Below are 23657 nucleotides of genomic sequence, written 5' to 3'. Positions count from 1 at the left end.
CATTCACGGACAGCTTCGGTGTTAACAGCTCAGTGGACCCTCTGCCTTTTCACATGAGGTGGCTGCCCTCCGCCAGAAAGGGCAAAGGGCCAGTGGGACAGCTTTGTATCCACACCGCGGCTCCTGAGTTCTTGTCCAGCATCCAGAAAAAATGACGTTGCATGAATGAATTGAAGGATGGTAAATGCGGGGGATTTTTTTGCTGATGAAAGTGGTTCTCAGTGTGAAAGGGAGCCGAAAAAGGGATGGGGTGGGAAGGTAATGTTCCCCGGAAGTCCAGCCATCTCCCGCTGGATTCTTCTCCAAAGTTATGCTGTCAAGCTGTCCCTCTGAAGTCAAGACACTTCTCTCTGACATCCAGCTACAGCCCCCAACATCCAGATGCTTCTCCTCTCTGTTGCTGTCGTTCTGCTGGATTCTGGAGTTTTTTTGTTTGTTTTGTTCTGTTTTTTGTTTGTTTGTTTTGACTGAGTCTCGCTCTGTCGCCAGGCTGGAGTGCAGTGGCGCGATCTCAGCTCACTGCAACGTCCGCCTCCCGGGTTCAAGCGATTCCCCTGCTTCAGCTGCCCGAGTAGCTGGGACTGCAGGCCCGCGCCACCAGGCTTAATTTTTTGTATTTTAGTAGAGACGGGGTTTCACCATGTTGGCCAGTATGGTCTCCATCTCCTGACCTTGTGATCCGAGGGAGGGGCCATGGGTGGTTTAGGAAAAGGCAGCATTTGAGCGGGAAAACTGGTATATAAGTTCTCACTTTGGGGCGTGGTCTCAGGTTTTTCAGCTTGAGGATGGGGTTTCGCCAGGGACCCGCCCCTGCCTGCCTAGAATTTATCTGCCTCCTGCCCCCATCACTAGCACCCTGCTTAGACTCTTCAATCAACAGACCATTTAGGTAAATCTCATTAAAACTGAGGAACAACTTTGACTTTCTCCGGAAACTTTGAAAGTAAAAAAAAAAAAGGGGGGGGGGGTGAGTGGGTGGTTAGAATTTGGTTACTATCCTTCATAGCTGTACAGTTCTTCTTTCAATACACTGGAAACCTTAGCTTAATGTTAAAATCCTTTTCTAAGGATGTTTCCCCATATTGTAAGACTGATTTAAACACAAAGAACCACAGGACTGTTTTCCATATGGCTGGGGGTGTTGTTTTCATTCTTAAGTACTGCTTCACAAACTTTATTGGCCATAAAAATTGCCTAGGAACTTTGGATCTTGTTATAAATATATAGCTTTTAAGAGAATTATGGACTGAATTATGTCCCCCTAAAATGATATGTTGAAGTTTTAACCTGTAATATATATTTGAAGATAGGGCATTTAGGGAGGTAATTAAGGTTAAATGAGGGAATAAGGGTGAGACCCTAATCCTATGGGACTGGTGTCCCTATAAGAAGAGCAGCAGATGCCATATTTCTCTCTCTGTGCACATGTACAAAGAGGCCACTTGAACATAGACAGAGCTAGAAGGTGGTTGCTTGCAAGACAGGAAGAGAGGCCTCACCAGAAACAGAATCTATAAGCACCTTGATCTTGGAATTCCGGCCTCCAGAACTGTGAAAAAATTAATTTCTATTGTTTAAGGCTTCAGCCTGTGGAATTTTGTTATGGCAGCCTGAGCAAACTAAGACAGAGAGACCTTCCTCTGAAGTCCCGAAATTACTAAGTCTGAGATGGGTCCTAAGTGTTCATCTTGATTTTGTTTTGTTTTGTTTTGTTTTAAGCTACTGAAATGGTTTTTATGATCTGGCAAATTTGGGAGGCACGAGTTGATGGGATTATTTTTATGAACATTTTAGTGTGTACCTATTTCAGAATTCTTTTCTCACTCTTTATGGATGTTTCTCCATTTCAACAAACATTTACGGATTCTTACTTTTCTAGGTAAGTGAGAATACAGTGGTGAATAAAAATAAGAGAAGATTCTTCCCTTTCAGAATTTGACATTCTAATGGAGATAAAGATAATATTGAATAACATACATCTATTATTTAGTGTCCAGTAGTGATAAGTGATGTAAAGGAAAAAAAAAGACAGATAAAGTGTTCAGAGAGATAGGAGAGGTGGCAGAATGGCTCTTTCTTTGGAAAGCCAAATAAAGCCTGCCTGAGAAAGTTACAATTGACCAAGGCATGGATGAAATAAGAAAGCTGTGTGAAAATACTCAGAGAAGAGCATTTCAGGCAGAGGAAAAAGCAAGTGCAAACTAGTTCTATGTCTCTTAGGAATATGACAAAGGCCAGGATGCCTAAAAATGAGGGAGTGAGGAGGAAGAGAATGGGCGATAATCTTGAAGAAGGAGACAGGGATTGAAAGATCAGGCATTGAAAACACAAGGTAAGAGGCTGGATCGTAATGAGCAGTAGAAAGGTGTGGTCTGATTTATTTCTGTGTGGTAACACTAAGGGAACAAGAGGGAAAACTGCAAACCAGTTAGGAGGCTACTGCAATTAACAGACAGGGTTAACTCCCTAAATATGGAGTTTCAGTGCATTTTAGTGTGATGTAATCAGTAGGAATAACGAGGTCAAAGAAAATTAGGAAACCAGAATCTTGCCTACAATTATGGCGATAATCTTATGTTTATTATCCTACACTTACCATCAAATTTGTAGACTGTTTGTGTTTATTCTTTCTTAGTAAAGACCCTAAATCTATACCTTCTTTTTATGCAAGAAGGCACCTTGGATCTCCCAGCCGTGTCCTCTGACTCTGCCATCAGGACATGCAAACAACTGACTTGCTTTTCATAATGTGTTTTAGTAATGAGAGGAGATCCATGAAGCACCTCCCACACTCAATTCACAATAACTCCTCCAACATTTTCCAGTTGCTTGTTTAGGTGTAGTTAGAAATACCTTCATTTGAATACAATGGAATTGCACCTGTAAGCAATTTACCTATCTCCTGGCAGAACTCACCAACTAGCTCAAACACAAAATTTCCAAATATCCACTTTTAAAGTGTTCCCATCCTCTTCATGTGACAAAATGATTTGAAAAATGTGTTATTGTGTTTTAGATTGGGATTTTAAAGTGATTTAATTATAGCCACAGAATGTTGGGTTTTATGTATCCTATCGACAAATCTAAAGCTGTGTTTCTGAATTTAACGTTCTCTAAGGAGGTGTTGAGAGTATACTGGCTGCTCTTTCTTTTGGCAAAATCTTGATACTAGGTACAAATGCTTCCAATGGTATTTTTGGACCATTCTATTTTTAACCCTAATCCTTTCCTTTGCTGTGGTTATGGCCCTGAGTCCTTAAATTATAGGCTCTCCTGCAGTTTCAAAAAGCTAATTCACACTACTGTGTGCATTAGAAAGGTGGTATATATGATATTCCACTAAGGGAAACCCTAGGAACATTAAACTCCTACTAGTAACTGGTCACGAGTCAGGGCTAGAACTGACACTAGTCATTTTTCTTCACTGACAAGTTTTCATTATGTGGCTTTCCCAGAACAATTTAGAAATTGATCTGCAACTGATGGAAGCTGGGATGAATTGGGCGCATAAGTGAACCCAAAGCATCAGAGCAAAGTCAAAGCGAACATCTGGCTCCAGCTTTGAGTACAAGGTGAGCAATTTCCCTTCTCCCTCCCCTTCCCCCAAACCTCCTTTTGCACAGGCAGCAGGGGCAGATTTTAGTCTCCGCAAAGGAACTTCTTGCTCTGGGGACATCCCTCGGGTCTGTAGAGGTTCTGTAAACTTTTCTTTCATCTTCTGTTTACTTACCTCTTGCCTAAATAGGTCAGGGGTCCACAACCCTGAGAAAACAAGTCCTCACTATGCCTCAACTGACATTAAAGAAAGGGTCTTTTGTTTTGTACAAAACTGTGAAAATCTGGTTGAGAATGGAGAGCATTGATCTGAACTGCTTTGTGTCATTCTGACATTCTTGGGGTCTGTGGGATTACCTACAAGTGTGCAAGGGTGGTGTCCTGCAACCCTGGGAAATGCTTAGGGAACAAGATGCTTCTAAGGCTGTTCTGGGGGATTGAGAGATGTCAGAATATGTTCTCACCCAAGGACAGTGAAGGATGATAATTGAGACACAGGCTGATAGAGTTTAGACAAATAGATTATTTTGTTGTTTATGGTGGCCATAGTGGTGGTGGTGTGTGTGTGTGTGTGTGTGTGTGTGTGTGTGTTATGGGATGGAGGTAGAGGTGAAGGATAAAGGGGATTGTCTGGAATGAAGAAAGATGGGGCCCTTAAAGAGAAGCCTAGAACAACCATGCAAATAGGAGTTTATTTAAGCCAAAAATAGATTACCTTTTTACTCATTCCTTTCAGTGTTTGTGAGTCAGTACCCTCAAGTTGCCTGGAACTTGGTAAGACGTTCCACGGTGTGTTCCCTCCTCTAACAAGAAAAGTGATGGCAGCAGTTATGTTTTGAACAGCTATCGTGAACGAGACAAAGTGCTAGAGGCTTTTTTGGAATCGTAGCTAGACAGCAACTGTGAACTTTGACTCAGCACAGTCATATTCGTAAGAATTGACTCATAATGTAAATTATGAGATTAGTTGAATTAACAGGGGAGTTTCACTCCCAAATTTTCTTGATTGAAGAGGGTCATCTCCACACACACTAGAAGTATATTGGAAGTGCTTCAAGGTGACCCTGTACCACAATGGCAGAGCAACAGAGCCCAGCCTTGAGAGCGATCTACTGGGCGCTGTCCCACCTCTCAGGCAGCTGCTCGGCCAGTGTCTACCAGTCACTATTGTGACTGGCCTTAAGTCCACAGCTATGCAAAACTCTGTGCTCCTCAAGACAAGAGTGGGAGGCTGGCAGTGCCTATGAAGAAAGGAGCTGAGACAGATCTGAGAAATGGAGTATTTTGGTGTGAGATCCTCTACTTTATAAACACCGATTTTGAGGCTTATGCTTGTAGTATCCCTATATTTTTTAAATAAATGCTTTTGTCATTTAACAATGAGCCAGTTTAGTATTTTCCTTTACAGAGTCCAAAGACAAACTTTCCCACCTGGCTCCAGCAAAGTGATAGTGTATGCAAAGGCAATCATTCTGGTACTTGCTTTGATGGCAATTTTGTTAAGAAATTAAGGGCTGGAGGAGGAACTTTGTTTCCTTGGCCAGTAGGAAGTATAACAGGCCAAGAAAATTAATACAAAAAATAAATTGACTAAGAAGTATACCTTAATTGAGTTTTTAACATATTAAATACCCAGCTAATGTTATTATTACAAATAGTAAAAAATACTTTAAGCCAAAGGCCAATTTTTTTTTTTTTTTTTTTGTAATTTCTCCTTTCACTTACAAATCATGTTAATGGCAGGCTTGGTTGACAATAACCTTAGTGTGAGATTTGGAAGCAACCGCAGAATCCTCTTTTGGAGATGATAAAGAAGAGATAAAAGGTGAATTGGAAAGATCCTCTCTGAGGGTTGCGTGGACAGAAACCCCAAGTAAATTTCAACTTCAATGGAATATTATGCACATGGTTTCAGCCCAAGTCCTTGCTTTCTTTTGAAGGCCAGGGTTTGGATATGAGTGAGTAAGGTGCCTATAGAACAGTTCCCCAATTTGGGAGGCTGAGACAGGCAGATCACCTGAGGTCAGGAGTTCGAGACCAGCCTGACCAGCATGGAGAAACCCCTTCTCTACTAAAAATACAAAATTAGCCGGGTGTGGTGGTACATGCCTGTAATCCCAGCTACTTGGGAGCCTGAGGCAGGGGAATCGCTTGAACCCAGGAGGCGGAGGTTGAGGTGAGCTGAGATTGCACCATTGCATTCCAGCCTGGGCAACAAGAGTGAAACTCCATTTCAAAAAAAAAAAAAGAACAGCTCCCTGTTGACCTAGCTTTAGTGCATGTGACTTACCTGAGGAATGGTGGTCTTAGTTGAACAGGATGCTGCTCAAGAAAGGTTTCCTGGGAGAATGAGTAAACACATGAATGAATCCGATCATCTTTGCCCTTCCAAGAAACAAGCTTTTATAAATGTAAAAGCTGATTTCAATTGTAAAGAGAAGCGATTCATATAACCCAGGTAGGTTAAAGAGTTACACCCACCTCTAGTCATTGGGAGTAAATATGCCCCTTGGAAGATTTGAAAGGCCAAAGAGCTCAATTGGGTTGTCTATCACCCGTAATGACTGATATTAGTCATGTGATGCCAAGCCCTCTTGTTAGTATTTGTCTAATACTAACAACCTCCAGTAAGTTGTCCTTTCCAAGTTGTCCTTTGCACTTTTCATTTAGTTAGTCTTCAGGGACACTAGACATAACCAAAATAGACCAAAAATAACAATTTTGATGTTATGAATGAAAATGATCAATTTTGTTTTAATTTTGACTGGTTTCTGGTCAATTCCGTATTATGGAAGTGGAAATGATTCATCTTCACTATAAAATCGTAGGAGACTACTAAGCAAGTAGTTTAGCTTGTCAGTTTGGGTACCAATACTTGTCCCTTAATTGAAAAAGGGTATGGCTGGTTATTTATATATGAGAAAATAGCATAACATTGTTGCTGAAACCACTTGAACCCCTCCCAAGCATCTATTTGGACTACATCCATGTGGATCAAAACATTTACAAACATTCACAAAGCAAAAAACTACTAAACTGTAAAGTAAGGAAATGCCCCACCACCTTTCTTAGGGCAACATTATCCTTTAATTGAAAAGGAAAACAAATCAGTGTAGTTTACTACATTGTCCAAATTGTCATTGAATAAGATGATAAATGTCAGAGGACTTTGAAAAAATTATATATAAAACTTTCAAAAATGTAGTATGGTTTCATAATTATTAGTAAGTTTCAATTTGATTTGGGGTCCTTTGGAACTGTTTTTATTGTATACTATTTGAGATCAGATGTCTTGCTGGGTTGTATTTCTAAATTATTAACATTGATTTTTATGCTTAGAGATAATTTGATTATGTGTGCAGTAAGAGAAACATCTAGTTATTGGTCCTGTGTCTACACAGGAGCCAGCAGTCTTCCGGGCAGAGAGTGACCTATGGAGAAATTTGCGAGTGAAACCATAAGGATGTGGGAATCATTTCTAGGTTTTTTGGTTCCTAGTCTTTATTTTCACCTTTGCATAACAAAACAAAACTTCTTCAACTGAAATTAAATCTCTACAGGTGGTGTCTGGAAGCATAGTTTAAGGTCTGTATTTTCACCTTTCAGCCAAATTAATTTTTTTCTAAAATCATGTGTCAGAAATTTTCACATTTTTCTTAGTCTATGAAACTTAAAGGTCTCTAAAACTATTGGTCCACTCACTTATTGCTGCACTGCAATATTAACCAGGTCTTTGATAGGTAAAAAATAATAGAAATTTGACTACATCAGGCAAATGGTACAAATGAAACTCAATTCCAGAACTTTATGTTTGAGCAAAATTTCTTTCACTGCTTTCTAGGGCCACTTCTTCTGCTGGGCTTGGTGTTGAAATGGTTTGCTCAGACCCTCCCTAAATGTCTGCAGAGCCTGGGCTAGAGATGCAAATGGAGACATATACATTAGACATATTTTAAAGTTGCACCTCAACATAATAAATGATTAAATAAAACACGTACTAGTTTTCTATCTTGACACAGCCATACCTTCATAATGGTAAAATTTTTAAAATAGGCTTAATTCTGCCATTTTTATATGACTAGAAATTAAGAAAATATTACTCGTTATTCTTAATGATCTAAAAAGTTTGAGGATAATACGTAACTATAACCAAAGTATATCATATCTGCGTGTATCTTAATAAAAAGTATAAATTAAAATTGAAATTTAACAAAGTTAATTTTTTGTGATTTTCACATTTTTTCTAAAATATTCAAAATATATAAATTGTAATTAACTTTTGTACAGTTTTAAATAAAAGTACTTAAATAAAGTTAACTTTTATCTTATTTTTTGAAAACTATTTAAAACTTATCAAACCTTTCATAGAAATAAAGCTATTACTATCCTAGCACTCAGTGTCCATCCAGTGATCCTTGTAAAGAATTTGTATCCTACTTCATTTATGTTCTATCTGAACCTAAATATGTACAAATTTAAGAATAATTGAATTGTTTAATATTGCAAAATATTTCTCAGCCACTGTATCCAACTGTTGTAAGAATTGTGTTAAGTCATGTGTTCTTCCAGAATTATGGATGCAAATACAAAACAGAATCAATAAAATGAGCAGGCAGCACCAGCTGAGAAGGATATCTCATTATGGGAGAAGTCCTCTATTCCTGCTTTCTGAAAAGATTTGACAAGTTGATGAATTTGTCTTCCCTCCTACCTAAGTGCATCTGCTGCTCAAATAGCCCCTGACTACAAAGCAGTGCCCACATCTTGGGTCGGCAGCCTAACAACCTACATACCTAACAGCCTTTGGAAGCAACTGATCATTGTCTTGGGGTAATAGAGGGAAGCATTTCCCTGGGGCCTGAAGAGGCTTAGTCACAAGAGATATTTAGGTCGTAGGTTGCATTGTGCCAGAGCTCAGCTCAGAACTATAAGTGACGAAGTACCCTGGTGTCTTTAGTAAAGTTGAGCTTCTTGTGTTTGTAATATTTGGGCCCACAGAAGCACACAGGTACAGGACTGGAGCCCAAATTTGCTTGGCTCTAAGGCATGTATTGAATGTGAGCCTGGAGTTATTGGGAGTCACTATGTGGGGCTTGATGATGAAGACAACACAGTGCAAGGCAGAGAACGTTGATAGCAAGAAACTGATTCATGATGAAAATGTGTGAATTCCAAATCCCCAAGACCAGCCATTCCCTTGAGATTTTAATTTGATGAGATAATATATTACTTTTCTTTTCTTAAGCCATTTTCAGATGAGATTCTGTCATTGCAACAGCAGCAGTCACCACTGATGTAGCAAGAAACCATTCTCTTTCCAAAGCACTAACCACCAGGAAGTGTCTTGCTAGCTTTGGCCTCAGTTAGTAGGATGTGCACAGAAATTAGAGAGAAACCACTGGGCTTGTCTTTTAGCCTCAAATTCAGGGTCACGTATGGGGTGGCATCTCTTCTTGCCAATATTACCCAACCACCCCATCCCTACTTTTGCCTTCTGGTTTTGATTTTCCTTTCTCTAGATGTCAATGCCACTTTCAATGCAGAAGTGACTCTATTAAGAGGACTGTGAAGAAGTTTGACTATGCAAAGAAGTCTTGAAAGAGTTCTTTGAAAAAGCATCATAACTGCCCCACTGACATATTTATTCATTACATGTGGAATTTGTTAAAAGGGATAAATACCTAATTTCATGTACCACTCTAGGAAACAGTATTGCATTTCTTAAGTCTAAACAACTACCCATTAATGCTTAATTCTCATGATTTGAAAATCTTTTCTAATCTCATTTTTCTTTCTGCCTCCAGCCCAGTGACTTTTTTCTCTATATATTTAATCATTAACATAGCATCGGTGTTGTAGGTAAGATAATCCTACCAAGAAGCCTGGCTGTACTCTAATAGCTTAGTTGGAGGCCACACATTCCTAATGATTATGCATTCATTTAAAACTTTCATTGCACAGTAGCAAGGTCGACTTAAAGTAAATTGTAAACTTCATTTTAGTCAGTGTATCACATATCAAGTTTTGTGTAAGTACATGTTGACTTTTTGGTAAAGACCCAAGTCCCTAATCAGTCTTCCAAGAAAGAAAAAAGAAAAGAAAAACTCACAAAAGTACAGTGGGTAGAATCATGCCCTACATTAATAATCTATTTCAAAGAATACCTTCTTTCAGACTACACACAAATATAGTGCTTACATTTTTACAAACCCACAGTTTATGTAGAAATTATTTTATGTTTAGATATCACTCACCAGTAACTGGTATTGAGCCAGCCTGAGAGCTTACATAAACACCAGATTTTACATATTACAAAGCTCACACAACATTTTGCTCTAAGCTGTTTAGTTACTTATAAATCTACGTGAAGTTTAAGGTCTAACCCCATCCTGATAAATCCCTTGCTCCTACCATTTTTTTTTCCAAGAAAAGCAGCAGGGAGATTGTTTTTTATACACCAAAAGAAATCATATTATACATATGCACTTCTGTAAACTAGGAATTCCTGTTACTGTTACTGTAAATCACTACCAGATGTCAAATAGCAAAATGTTCATTACTCCCCCAAATCATCGAGTTGATTAATGAAGCACATTTACATTGTGGACTCTTGGTCTCTGTCATAACTACACAGACTTTTAAGAAGTTTTTAAAAAAGACATGCAGATGGGGAAATAACTAACTATCATGCTTCAAAGGCAGAGTATGTATTAGGCATCTTGGGTCAGGATTTGGTCATCTAAGGGGTAATAACTTCCAAATGAAACTAGTCTTTATTCTTAAAGAAAAGAAATGGTAGCTGTGTCATAAGACACTAAGGTAGATATGTTTCTGGTCAGTCAATGGCTCATAACCACTCAGTATAGAATACATACTGTGGGGGAATTTGTGTGCTATACACAAACTTTTAAAGGCAACTTTATTGCTCTGCTCTAGTTGTTCAAATAATCAACTCATGATAATTCTATTTGTCCCAAAGTATTATTCTAAGGAAAAGCAGATTTTTCTAACAAATAGATAGTCTTCATTTAAAAAAGAACATCTACTTTAGTGAAGTCACCAGATTGCAAACAAAGTCAGTTGCCACCTGCAAGCGACTTGTTCAAGGAGACATGCTTCACATTCTGCCCACCACTACAAGAGGAGGCTGGTTCTCAAGAATGGTGGATATTTGCAAAATGTATTAGACATCTTTCACACCTCTGTATTTGTGTTCCATTGCAGGTAGCAGGGGAAAAAATAAGGAAGAAAACTTGATATTGGCAGCTAATTTGACTCTGATATGGTTTGACTGTGTCCCCACCCAAATCCCATCTTGAATTGCAGCTCTCATAATCCCCATGCGTCCTGAGAGGGAACTGGTAGGAGGTATTTGAATCATGAGGGGCAGGTTTTTCCCATGCTGTTTTCATGATAGTGAATAAGTCTTATGAGATCTGGTGGCTTTAAAAAGGGCAGTTTGCCTGCACACTCCCTCTTGCCTGCCACCATATAAGACATGCCTTTGCTCCTCCTTCACCTTCTGCCGTGATGTGAGGCCTCCCCAGCTGATATGGTTTGGCTGTATCCCCATGCAAATTTCATCGTGAATTCCCACCTGTTGTGGGAGGCACCCGGTGGGAGGGAACTGAATCATGGGGGCAGGTCTTTTCCATGCTGTTCTTGTGATAGTGAATAAGTCTCACAAGATCTGATGATTTAAAAAAATGGGAGTTTCCCTGCACAAGCTTGCTTCTCTTGTCTGCTGCCATGTGAGATGTGCCTTTCACCTTCTGCCATCATTCTGAGGCCTCGCCAGCCACATGGAACTGTAAGTTCAATAAACCTCTTTATTTTGTAAATTGTCCAGTCTCTGGTATTTCTTTATCAGCAGTGTGAAAATGGACTAATACAGTAAATTGGTACCAGTAGAGTGCAGTGCTGCTGAAAAGATACCCAAAAATTTAGAAGTGACTTTGGAACTGGATAAAAGGCAGAGGTTGGAACAGTTTGGAGGGCTCAGAAAAAGACAGAAAAATGTGGGAAAGTTTGGAACTCCCCAGAGACTTATTGAATGGCTTTGGCCAAAATGCTGATAATGATATGGACAATTAAATCCAGGCTGAGGTGGTCTCAGATGGAGATAAGGAACTTGTTGAGAACTGGAGCAAAGGTGACTCTTGTTATGTTTAGCAAAGAGACTGGTAGCATTTCGCCCCTGCCCTAGGGATTTGTAGAACTTTGAACTTAAGAGAGATGATTTAGGGTATCTGAAGAAATTTCTAAGCAGCAAAGCATTCAAGAGGTTACTTGGGTAATGTTAAGGGCATTCAGTTTTATAAGGAAAGCAGAGCATAAAAGTTTGGAAAATTTACAGCCTGACAATGCGATATAAATGAAAATCTCATTTTCTGAGGAGAAATTCAAGCTGGCTGCAGAAATTTACATAAGTAATGAGGAGCTGAATGTTAATCCTTAAGACAATGGCGTATGTCTCCAGGGCTTGTCAGAGGTATTCATGGAAGCCTCTCCCATCACAGACCTAGAGGCTTAGGAGGAAAAAGTGGTTTCATTGGCCAAGCAGGGTCCCCATGCTGTGATGCTGTGTGCAGCCTAAGTACTTGGTGCCCTGAATCCCAGCTGCTCCGCTTGTGGCTGAAAGGTGCCAACATAGAGCTTGCGCCACGGCTTCAGAGGGTGCAAATCCCAAGCCTTGGCAGATTCCATGTGGTGTTGAGCCTGCGAGTGCACAGAAGTCAAGAATTGGGATTTGGGAACCTCTGCCTAGATTTCAGAAGATGTATGGAAATGCCTGGATGCCTAGGCAGCAGTTTGCTGCAGGGGTGGGGCCTTCATGAAGAACCTTCATGAAGAACCTCTGCTAGGGCAGTGCAGAAGGGAAATGTGGGATTGGTGCCCCCACACAGAGTCCCTACTAGGGCACTGACTCATGGAGCTGTGAGCAGAGGGCCGCCATCCTCTGGACCCCAGAATAGTAGATCCACCTACAGTTTGCACTGTGCACCTGGAAAAACTGCAGACACTGAACACCAGCCTGTGAAAGCAGCCAGGAAGGGGACTATACCCTGTGAAGCCACAGGGGTGGAGCTGCCTAAGGCCATGGGAGCTCACTTCTTGCATCAGCTTGACCTGGATGTGAGACAGAGTCAAAGGACATCATTTTGGAGCTTTAAGATTTGACTGCACTGCTGGATTTTTGGACTTGCATGGGGCCTGTAGCCCCTTTGTTTTGGCCAATGTCTCCCATTTGGAATGGCTGTATTTACCCAATGTCTGTGCCACCATTTTATCTAGGAAGTAACTAACTTGCTTTTGACCTTACAGGCTGATAGGTGAAAGGGACTTGCCTTGTCTCAGATGAGACTTTGGACTGTGGACTTTTGAGTTAATGCTGAAATGAGTTAAGACTTTGGGTACTGTCGGGAAAGCATAATTGGTTCTGAAATGTGAAGACATGAGATTTGGAAGGGGCCAAGGTTGGAATGATATGATTTGACTGTGTCCCCACCAAAATCTCATCTTGAATTCCCATGTGTTGTGGGAGGAACCTGATGGGAGGTAATTGAATCATGGGGCCAGGCCTTTCCCATGCTGTCCTCATGATAGTGAAGAAGTCTCACAAGATCTGATGGTTTTGAAAATGGGAGTCTCCCTGCACAAGCTCTCTTCTCTTGTCTGCTGCCATGTGAGATGCACCTTTTACCTTCTGCCATGATTGTGAGGCCTCCCAGCCACGTGGAACCATAAGTCCAATAAACCTCTTTCTTCTGTTACTTGCCCAGTCTCAGTTATGTCTTTATAAGCAGCATGAAAATGGACTAATACACCAGCCATATGAAACTGTGAGTTCATTAAACCTCTTTTTCATTATAAACGACCCAGTCTTAGGTATGTCTTTATTAGAAGTGTGAGAATGAACTAATACAGTAAATTGGTACCACAGAGAGTGGGGCACTGCTGTAAAGATACCCAAAAATGTGTAAGCGACTTTGGAACTGGGTGACAGGCAGAGATTAGAACAGTTTGGAGGGCTTAGAAGAAGACAGGAAAATGTGGAAAAGTTTGGAACTTCCTAGAGATTTGAAGAGCTCAGAAGACAGGAAGATGTGGGACAGTTTGGAAATTCCTAGAGACTTTTTGAATAGCTTTGACAAAAATGCTGATAATGATATGGACAATAAAGTCCGGGCTGAGGTGGTCTCAGATGGAGATGAGGAACTGGTTGGGAACTGCCGCAAAGGTGACACTTGTTATGCAAAGAGACTGGCAGCATTTTGCTCCCACCCTAGAGATCTGTGGAACTTTGAACTTAAGAGAGATGATTTAGGGTATCTGGCAGAAGAAATTTCTAAGTGGCAAAGCATTTGAGAGGAAGCAGAACATAAAAGAAAGGAAAACTTGCAGCCTGATGATGCAATAGAGTAGAAAAACCCATTTTCTGGGGAGAAATTCAAGCCTGCTGCAGAAAACTGCATAAGTAACAAGGAGCTGAATGTTAGTCACCAAGACAATGGGGATGATGTCTCCAGGAGACGTCAGAGACCTTCATGGCAGCCCCTCTCATAATAGGCCCAGAGGACTGGGAGGACAAAATGGTTTTGTGGGCCAGGCCCAGGGCCCTCCTGCTGTGTGCAGCCTAAGTAACTGATGCGCTGTGTCCCAGCCACTCCAGCTGTGGCTAAAAGGGGCCAAAGTACAGCTCAGGTAGTGGGTTCAGAGGGTGCAAGCCCCAAGCCTTGGCAGTTTCCACGTGGTGTTGAGCCTGCAGTTGCAAACAGAAGCCAAAAATTGAGGTTTACGAACCTCCACCTAGATTTTAGAGGATGTATGGAAATGCCTGGCTGTCTAGGTAAAATTTTGCTGCAGGGGTGGTGCCCTCATGGAGAACCTTTGCTAGGGCAGCGCAGAAGGGAAATGTGGGATTGGAGCCCCCACACAGAGTCCCCACTGGGGCACTGCCTAGTCAATCTGTGAGAAGAGGCCCATCGTCCTTTAGACCCCAGAATGGTAGATCCACTGACAGTTTGCGCTTTGTGCCTGGAAAAGCTGAAGACACTCAATGCCAGGCCATGAAAGCAGCAAGGAAAAGGGCTGTACCCCAGAGAGCCACAAGGGTGGAACTGCCCAAGGCCGTGGGAGCCAACCTCTTGCATCAGCATGAACCAGATGTGAGACATGGAGTCAATGGAGATCTTTTTGGATCTTTAAGATTTAATGACTGCCGTATTCGATTTCGGACTTGCATGGAGCCTTTAAACCCTTTTTTTCCACCAATTTCTCCCATTTGGAATGAGTGTATTTACCCAATGCCTGTTCCCCCACTGTATCCAGGAAGTAACTAACTTGCTCTTGATATTACAGGATTATTGGTGGAAGGGAGCCTGTCTCAGATGAGACTTTGGACTGTGGACTTTTAAGTTAATGCTGAAATGAGTTATGACTTTGGGGGACTGTTGGGAAGGCATGATTGGTTTTGAAATTTGAAGACATGAGATTTGGGATGGGCCAGGGGCAGCATAATATGGTTTGGCTGTATCCCCACTCAAATCTCATCTTGAATTGTAACTTGCATAATCCCCACGTGTCATGGGAGGGACCCAGTAGGAGGTAATGAAATCATGGGAATGGGTTTTTCCCATGCTGTTCTCGTGATAGTGAATAAGTCTCATGAGATCTGATGGTTTTACAAAGGGCAGTTCCTCTGCACATGCTCTCTTGCCTGCCACCATGCAAGACATGCCTTTGCTTTTTCTTTCCCTTCTGCCATGATTGTGAGGCCTCCCCAACCATGTAGAACTGTGAGTCCATTAAACTTCTTTTTCTTTATAAATTACCCAGTATCTGGTATGTCTTTATTACCAGCATGAGAACAGACTAATACAGACTCATTGGCACCTGGACGGGAGGGTTAGGTTCATACAACTTTGTTTAGACCCTTTAAAACCAGTACAGACCAGGTCACCCACAGAAACACTGTCACCTGCATTCATATATGCAACCCATTTCTCAATTAAGCATTTATTTACTTCTATGCAGACACATTTTCTGGAGTACATATATGTGTATATATGTGTGTGTATACATGTGCATTTGTGTGTGCCTTTCAATTTCTAAGTAGGCAGTGGTAGGTAATCATAAAGAATATTGACTTTAGAATCAGTCACACATAAGTTTGAACCCTAGATCCATCACTCATTATCTGTGTGGTTTTTGACAAGTAATCTAAATTTTCTGAGCTTCTGTTTCCCCATACAATGGGAATATTGACAAGCACATTGGAGAGTTATCTAAAGAATTAAATGAGATAAAGTGTATGAAATCCTTAACATTGTGTTTCACACAGAGTTAAAAGGCAATGCCCTGTCCCCAATTAATATTAATAATAGTCTTCCAACCAAAAGACCTTTCTGCATCCTGGTACATTCAGCTCAGACTCCCAGATTTTCTGTTTATTACCCCATCTGGAGTGACATGAATCAAACCAAGGGCCAGGAACACGCCAAGGATTTAGCTGCAATGGAAGTCATTAGTATTAATAATTTAAAAGTGAAATATGATCAGTATTTGAAATAATTTGAAAATTCAATACCTAAAATTAATTTATTCATTTTTTGAGAAAAGGTCTACTCTGTTTCCCAGGCTGGAGTGCAGTGGCAAAATCACTGCTCACTGCAGCCTCAACCTCTCAGGCTTCAGTGATCCTCCCACCTTAGCCTCCCAGCTAGCTGGGACTACAGGCATGCACCACTATGCCCAGTTAATTTTTTTGATTTTTTTTTTTAATGGAGACAGGATCTCACTATGACACCCAGGCCAGTCTCAAACTCCTGGACCCAAGTGATCCTCTTGCTAATCCTCCCAAAGTGTTGGGATTACAGGCATGAGCCACCGTACCTGGCTAATACACATAATTAAAATTATGCTCTGCCATCAGTTCCAAAGAATCACAAAGCGCTAGAAGGGAGTTTTGGATCATTAGGACAAATGCCTTTATTTTCCAACTAATGAAGCTAAAATCTGGAGAGAAAAAGTTACTTTCTCCTTTAAATTTCCCAAGAAGTTGTGCCAGGCCTACACCCAGGCTTATTCACAAAACCTGCTCTGCTGCTCCTCTTTGAGTTCACAACTAGAGCCAAACACCAGCTTTTCTGAAAACACCATACTAAGAAAAATTGATCAAGTAGAACCTGGGCCAGTCCTGTAATTGAAAGCCTAAAAACTCTGTAAGGGTGCAAATCATAGAGCATTACCTAATTAGTAGCTTATAAGGTATTGTGAGAATAAAAATAAGATAACATATGTGAAAGTAAGTCATAAGAAAGAAAGCTTTATGTAATAATGAGGATTAATATTATGCATTTCTCTTATAACCAATTGCATTGTTGTTAAATTGAATCAGATAGTAATTTGCTGAGAATACCTGGTGTTACATGGCCTCCATTCTATAGTGGAAGAAAATTTCCATTATCAAGAGGTGAGAGTGTGAAGTAAAGAGCCATGTCTCAAGAGCTCTTAACACAAAATTAATTACTATGCCCCCACCTTATAAGTAATTTCTAGTCTAAAGTCTCCTAGCATCTGGAGAAGGCTAGGTTAAACCTTTGTTGTTAACGAAATAACTGAAGCCTCAGGTGATAAAATGATTGATTTAGAACATACACTGAGTCCAGGTAAAAGTTAAAGCCTAAACCTAATGCTGTTGAGCGGAGCTCAGTTAGGGGAGAAAAATATATTAGCAGCTGAATGTTAGACAGTGAAGACAATTCATAAAAAGGAGGTTTGGCATGGCTAAGCGTTTGTGTTTTGCTCTCTAGATACAATTATGACATTTAATTGAATTAATGTTTTATTTTAAAAAGGAAATTCAAACCAAAAACTTTCCATATTTCTACCTATAGAGAGAACTTTTGATTATACATATGTCTGATATCATTCACTCATTCTTTCATTCACCTAATTTTTAAAATGTTCTGATAGAAATTTATTCTTTCATTCAATAGAGCCAAAAGCCCTTAGATAAGAGACAAAGAATCATCCTAGCAAAAACTCTTTGGTTTTCTCAAAGAAAGAATAAAAATGGGCTCAGATTTCAAGGTCAATTGCCAGGGTCCCCAGGAGATGCCCTTCTTCCCTTTTTGGTCCCCTCCTCTGCAAAAAAATAAAAAAATTGGAAACCTCTGAGTGGCCTGGCAATGGTCTCAATCGGCCTCTACATTTTTGAGGCTGACACTTCATGCAAACTTTTGAAAGCCATCTCTAAGAAACTTGTTCAGTATGGACAAAGGAGACACAGAAAGAGGGTAGTTCTCCTTCAGGAGTAGAGTTGACCAAAGCCCAAGGATAAGAATAAGATGGCATCTCTCATTGTCCTATGGTATTTGGGATTCCTTGGAGTCCTCACTGTAGCTCACTTTCTTAGTTATCTTATCATCCAACTTTTTGGGTAGATTCAAGGACTCAACTGACCTGCTGGGATGCAACTTTGAGTATCTAAACACTGCAGATGTTGGACCACTGGCATTTTGCCATCCCCTCTATCCATCCATCTATCCTCCAAACTATTTTTTGAGTTAATTAAGGCACCCAGTTGTTAGAGTGTTTTGTTTTGCTTTGTTTTTAATAGTCATTGATAGTCAATAGTGGCATTCTGCAAGGGGAGAATTAGAAGCTAGGTGCTGCCAGTTGAATGAATCATTCTATGTATATGTGCCAGGACAACATGTGTGAAATAAAATGACAAAGGGGCATCCATGCTGTCCATTTTTGCCTCTTTACAATGAATATTGATCACTATACATTAGTACAGCTGGAGCAATTACTAGTAATCATGGAAATAGCCAAAATGAATTGATTGACTGTTCTTTTGTCTGGTTTCCCAGCTGTGTAACCAGCTGCATAGTCACAGCCCAAGATAAATTCTGCTAATGGGGTCCTAAAGCTTTAGGATCGTGAGACCACTTGGGAAAGCTTGTTAAAAGGGTACTTGAGGATTCTGTAACAGTTAGAGCACCTTTGAGAATGGCTAACTTATGGAGGAAGTAACTGTTCATCCACCAAGATCCCATCCAGTGGCATTCCCACTACTTGATACTCACCAAGTGATAGGGTTTGGATTTGTGTCCCCACCCAAATCTCATGTCAAATGGTAATCCTCAGTGTTGGTTGTGGGTCTTGATGGGAGGTGATTGGATCATGAAGTTGGTCCTTCCTGAATGGTTTAGCACCATCTCCTTGGTGCTGTTCTCATGACGGTGTACAAGTGAGTTATCATGAGATCTTGTTGTATGAAAGTGTGTAGCACCTTCCCCCACCCTCTTGCTCCTATTCCAAACATGTGATGTGTGTGTTTCTCCTTCACCTCCTGCCACAATTGTAAGTGACACGAGGCCTTTCCAGAAGCCGAGCAGATGCCAGCGTCATGCTTTCTGTACAGCCTGTGGAATCATGAGCCAATTACACCTCTTTTCTTTATAAATGACCCAGTCTCAGGTATTTCTTTATAGCAATGTGAGAATGGACTAATATATCAAGGTGAAGACAAATTTAACATATGTGGAAAATACTCCAAATCAAGCAAGCATTTGAACTCTAGGATTGTTTATTTCCCCCTGTGTTGTCTGGTGAAGTTTAAAAACAAATTCATTTAGGAGGCAGGCATGGTGATTCATACCTATAATTCCAATGACTTGGGAGGCTGAGGTGGGAGAATCATTTGAGGCCAGGAGTTTGAGGCTGCAGTGAATTATAATGATGACAGCCACTACACTCCAGCTTGGCCAACCTAGAATGAGACCTTGCTTCTAAAAGTAATAATTTAAGTGCTTTACTTACAGTAAATTTATACTCATTAGTTTCTAAATGGATTAAAGATAGAGACATGCACATACACACATATATAGATGCACACATATATTGAGAAAAACAGATGTCACCATTTTTCTCATGTACTGATATTGCTTATGACATGTGGGTGGCTAAACAGTATTTAAAGTCATGTGAACTGCCAGATGAGACTTTTACCACTGACAAGTTCTGTTATTTATTAAAGAAGTTTCATTAGTTTAGCATTAGTTCTGCGTGAACAATAGTTTTATATTTTCCTAGTCATCTTTTTTGCTTACATGAAAATAGGACAACCTTAGCACAATGGCAACCAACTCTGACCTCCCTTATGCTTTCCAGCTGCATGACATTCATCAAACCATAGAGTTTGGAATCTGCAGTCTTTGTATGCAATTTAACTACAAAAGTGGGGGATGGGGCGTGGAAGCACTAACAAGCCTCTCCTAGAGCACCCAAATGGCTTCTAGCACCATCCCAGGGATTTGGGTCCATGAAAGACCAAAGTCAGCCTGACAACTTATCTTCAGAAAAGGGCAAGCTTTGGTTTGAAAATGGGTCTGCATCTGCCGCTCTTACCCTGTGGAATCCTGAGTTGCTGAGGTTGTTATAGTTTGAAATAGAGGTCTCATATTTCTCCCACAATGGATTAGAATGTTCAGGCTGTCCTCCTCACTTTCTTTGGGGGAGTATTAGAGCTTTGGGATAAACTCTGGCTTGAGTGAACTTCCAAGATGGGAGAATGGGAATGATGATCTGTTATCCAAACAACTTAACTGGGAGCTTAGTGAATATTTTCCTTAAAAAAAAATAGTAAACATTCGTGGAACACATGGCCTAATAACAGGACAGGATATTGGCAATCAGGACTGCCCTGGAAGTCAGAACTCTTCTTGAAAATCCAAAACACATGGCTTCAATAGTAATAATCCAAATTGATTTCCAAATGGTGCTATGGTAATTGCAAAATATTTACAATTCTAACACCTGAAAAGGTTAGATAAAATCAATTGTTTGGGCCAATAAATATTTATATTACTAGGTTTAAAATTTTTTTGGTATATTTATGTATGACTGCTTTTTTAAGGCATTTGGATTTAGATGTGCAAAACATGAGTATCTACATTCCTTTTCTGGTGAAATGTAATTGTGGTTTTCTATAATTTCTACTTTTCAACAAGTTAACATTTGAGTGTGGTCTTTATTACAAAAGACAGAAAGAATTTATTATGACATGTGATGTTCTCCCATCAGCTAATTTTATCATTAGTCCTTAATCATTAGTGTTAATGAGGAGAAACAATGCAAAAATAATCCCAAAATAGTAGGTAATCCAAAAGGCATGTAAACTTGAGTTTAAAATGTTTTGTATTTATTTTTGGATATGAGTATGTCTGACATTATTGGCATTCTTATTACTTTAGATAGTATAATTAAGTTATATTACAAAGAAATACCTCAGAATGAGCAATATAATATTTTGGAAACTACTTTATTGGGAACATAGTGCATCGTCATGAATCTAGGCAATGCTAGTACCGTTCTGAGAAATATTGGCACAAGACTTTTACAATCAGCCCCTCTCCTTGCTTTAGGGTCAATCCCCCAATTCCATTCATACCTTTGTTGTTTACTTAAATTTTAAATCCCCAACACTAACGGTTCACTCAGCTCTGTCCAATTTGATTAACATACCCATCTAATTAATAAATAGCCTATGTCATACTCACAATTTGATTTGAATGAGCAAGAAGACTAAAAATAAATTCAAAAAACCATGGTTTCTACATCCAGGATCTTATAGTTGAAAAAGCCAAGATTTGACTTTAGAACCCCTGAATGAAAGTCTTAGTTTTGGTGACCACTGTCTGTGAGATGTTACAAGAATCAACTCTTTTGGATTATAGATTCCTCACTAGTAAAATGAATGGGTTGAAATAGATTTGTGCTTTCCTAAGGGATCGTAAATAGCCTTAAACTGCAAGACAGTCCTTGAGAAAAGAGGATGAGAAGGTCAAAACCAAATAGGCAGGGTCCCAAGTCCTTTCTCCTTGCTTCAGAGAAAGTAATTATATGCTTACTTGCTGATACATTGGTTACATTGATGTTCCATGTAACATTGTGTCTAGAGGGTAAAAGACTTGACAGGAGGGATGTATACTTGAAGACTGGATAACTCCCTTCAGTTCAAACATGCTTAAGGTATAATCTGGTTAATTGAACTATCCATTAAACCCTTGAGAGTGTTTACAAAGCAACATAGGGTAGTTTAGACACCTCATAACAATTATGATTGAAGATGTAAGGTTGAGTAATGTCAGACTTTATGGACTCAGGGTTGGGAGAACTTGATTAAACTGAAAACTTTGAAACCTACAAACAGAGAAACACATAGATACGAGAGAGAACTTTTATAAACACAATTTTAAAATAAAGAATATTAAGAAAAAATCAATGACATTATTTACATCTTAAATGAGCATTAAATATAACAATTGATTTTCATAGATTTTTGCCTTGAGACAATGAGGGTCCCTTGCTGCTTTCAGTGGTGACATGTAGTGAAGACAAGGACGAAAGATTGTTACAGATAACAAGAAGCTTCTGACCTCTCCCTCTTCTAGCCCATGGGTTTTCACACTTTCTGAGACACTCAAATTTGATAATAAAATCGTAGGGCTATTGACCATATTTGAATGATCCACTCTCTTCCAAAGAAGATTTTTCTGTCCTTTTAAAAAGAACATAATGTATAAACTGACTAGAGATGTTTGGAATGTCCATTCCAAACTCTTTATATATTTTCCACAAATCATTTTTGCCCTTTCTAAAGGGATCCATTTCCATCTCTTTACCAGCGTATTCAAAAAAATAGAGTAAGAAATGGTTCAAGGATTAAGAGACAGCTGAGTTTTTGGTCTTAAATTCTTCTGTTTCTCTTCATCATCACAGAATGATCACAAGGTCTTCTGATAGAATATGAGAGTGAAAATCAAGATACAAGGCAATCACTTTACTCAATGTGTTTGAATATCTCTGGAACCAAATGTTTTAGAAATGCTTCATGTAAAAAAATATATATGTGTGTTTGTATGCTGGGGAGAAAGGATAAGAGAGTGCAAAACAAGTCAAAGCTGGAAAAGAAGCTTTCATTGGCGAATATGGGTGGAATGATTTCTTTTCTTTCTCTACCAATACATTCTTTTCTTAAGGACTCAAGCTCTCTTTCTCTCAGTTCCTTTTGGCAATAGCTCCCTTAGAGAATCAAAAAGTCAAAGGATGCTCACTTTTTTGCAAAAATCACTGGTTGAACAGAGGTGGAAAAAACAAAAAACAAGATTGTGTTGTTTTCATTAAAAGAAGAAAACAAGGGGCTGGGCGCAGTAGCTCACTCCTGTAATTCCAGCACTTTGAGAGGCCAAGGCAGGTGGGTCATGACGTCAGGAGATCGAGACCATCCTGGCTAACACGGTGAAACCCTGTCTCTACTAAAAATACAAAAAATTAGCCGGTCGTGGTGGTGGGCGCCTGTAGTCCCAGCTACGTGGGAGGCTGAGGCAGGAGAATTGTGTGAACCCGGGAGGCGGAGCTTGCAGTGAGCTGAGATGGTGCCACTGCCCTCCAGCCTAGGTGACAGAGCAAGACTCTGTCAAAAAAAAAAAAAAAAGAAAGAAAAAAGAAGACAACTCCCAGAAATCTTTCTCTTTGCCTACCATAGATGCTTTTCCCTTCTTTCATTTTATGCCCCTTCCATACAATGCCCTGCTAAAATATATATATATAATATTATATATAAAATATGTAATAAATACATTATAGATAAATATATATATTATATAACCATATATATTTTATATATCTGTGTCAACAATGAGGAGAGTTGTCCATTGGGAAAAGAAAACAGTTAAAAATAAAACTTTAGTATTTAAACTTGAAGTAACTTCATAAATCTTCTGCTTCAATCCCTGCATTAGTCTGTTCTCACATAGCTATAAGGAAAAGGAAATACCTGAGACTGGATAATTTATAAAAAAAGAAGTTTAATTGACTCACAGTTCTGCATGGCTGGGCGGCTTCAGGAAACTTACAATCATAGCAGAAAGCACCTCTTCGCAGAGCGGCAGGAGAGAGAATGAGTGCCAGCAGGGGAAATGCCAGAAGCTTATAAAACCATCAGATCTCATGAGACTCACTCACTATCATGAGAACAGCATAGGGGAAACTGCCCCCATGATCCAATTACCTCCACCTGGTCCCACCCT

The 23657-nt window shown here is 39.8% G+C and overlaps 1 long non-coding RNA gene across 1 annotated transcript in view; it reads left to right on the top strand.

The window, feature by feature from the left end:
• The first annotated feature begins 3030 nt into the window (after positions 1–3030).
• LOC104005390 (uncharacterized) overlaps positions 3031–23657 on the top strand; it is a 57715-nt gene continuing 37088 nt past the window's right edge. The window contains exon 1 of the long non-coding RNA XR_678693.5: positions 3031–3572. This is a non-coding gene — a long non-coding RNA (uncharacterized LOC104005390). The remainder of the gene's footprint in view (positions 3573–23657) is intronic.

The sequence above is a fragment of the Pan troglodytes genome, chromosome 13 (assembly GCF_028858775.2).
Source record: "Pan troglodytes isolate AG18354 chromosome 13, NHGRI_mPanTro3-v2.0_pri, whole genome shotgun sequence".
In the NCBI taxonomy this organism is placed as follows: Eukaryota; Metazoa; Chordata; class Mammalia; order Primates; family Hominidae; genus Pan; species Pan troglodytes.
Note: the sequence above shows the minus strand (reverse complement) of the source record. Positions and strands in the feature narration are given on the sequence as shown.